Source organism: Colobus angolensis, unplaced genomic scaffold (assembly GCF_000951035.1).
Source record: "Colobus angolensis palliatus isolate OR3802 unplaced genomic scaffold, Cang.pa_1.0 Scaffold187, whole genome shotgun sequence".
Lineage (NCBI taxonomy): Eukaryota > Metazoa > Chordata > Mammalia > Primates > Cercopithecidae > Colobus > Colobus angolensis.
In genome coordinates this window covers 2,057,403-2,057,886 of record NW_012115010.1, presented here as the reverse complement: position 1 = coordinate 2,057,886, position 484 = coordinate 2,057,403, and positions in this window count along the sequence as shown.

The following is a 484-nucleotide window of genomic DNA, read 5'->3' as shown; positions in this document are numbered from 1 at the left end:
GTGTAGAACTAGGAGACTGGGTGCGGTGGCTCACGCCTGTAATCCCAGCACTTTGGGAGCCCGCGCGGCAGGTGGATCACGAGGTCGGGAGATCGAGACCATTCTGGCTAACACGGTGAAACCCAGTCTCTACTAAAAATACAAAAAAAATAGCCTGGCATGGTGGCCGGCGCCTATAGTCCCAGCTACTTGAGAGGCTGAGGCAGGAGAATGGTGTGAACCCGGGAGGCGGAGCTGGCAGTGAGCCGAGATCGTGCCACTGCACTCCAACCTCGGCGACAGAGCAAGACTTCAACCCCCCCACTCCCCTCCCCCAAAAAAAGTGTAGGAATAGGCTGGGCTAGGTGGCTTACAATTGTGATTTTGGGAGGCCGAGACTGAGGAGGGCGATTGCTCGAGCCCAGGAGTTTGAGACCAACCTGTGCAACAGGGTGAAACCCTGTCTCTACAAAAAATACAAAAATTAGCTGGGTGTGGTGGTTCG